We start from the raw sequence: 582 nt of genomic DNA, 5'->3' as shown, positions 1-582 counted from the left end.
AAATAAATATTAAAAAAAGACATATCTAGAAATATGATTACATTCTGGGGTACTGGAGTTGGGACATGTACACACAAATTTTGGATGAAGAAACAGTTTAGCCCATACCAAACCTCTTAGTCTTTATTAATCGAGCTTTCCACTATCAGCACATGTAGCAAACAGGTACTGACCAAATGCAAATCTAATCATTTTCATCATCTTTATAATTTGCTAAAAACGCTTTAGGTACACTCCGTTGTCCTGAAGAGAGAGAACAAAATCCGCAAGGTAGCTTTCAGTCCTATTCACGATACGTTCCCTGCATAACTCGCTGCGTTGTCTTTTAGCTACATCCCTCTTACATCCTGGGCGACAGTGACACAGTGTATTCCACCACTCTTAGGCGCTGTTCTTTGCTCCTTGCTCCCTCAGAACAGCAGGCTTCTGCCTCGTAGGGATACAGAGCAGAAACTTTACTTCATCCTACTTAGTCAAAATCCAGGACCCTGTGAGAAACCTTCAGAAGACAATTTCTAGAAAACTGGCATTGAAGGCTAAAAGACTACAGAATTATCAAGTTTTGTTCATTGTTCGTGGGGG

The sequence above is a fragment of the Octodon degus genome, unplaced genomic scaffold (genome assembly GCF_000260255.1).
Source record: "Octodon degus isolate 3935 unplaced genomic scaffold, OctDeg1.0 scaffold00197, whole genome shotgun sequence".
Classification (NCBI taxonomy): domain Eukaryota; kingdom Metazoa; phylum Chordata; class Mammalia; order Rodentia; family Octodontidae; genus Octodon; species Octodon degus.
The sequence above is the reverse complement of the archived record's forward strand: the minus strand, read 5'-3'. Positions refer to the sequence as shown.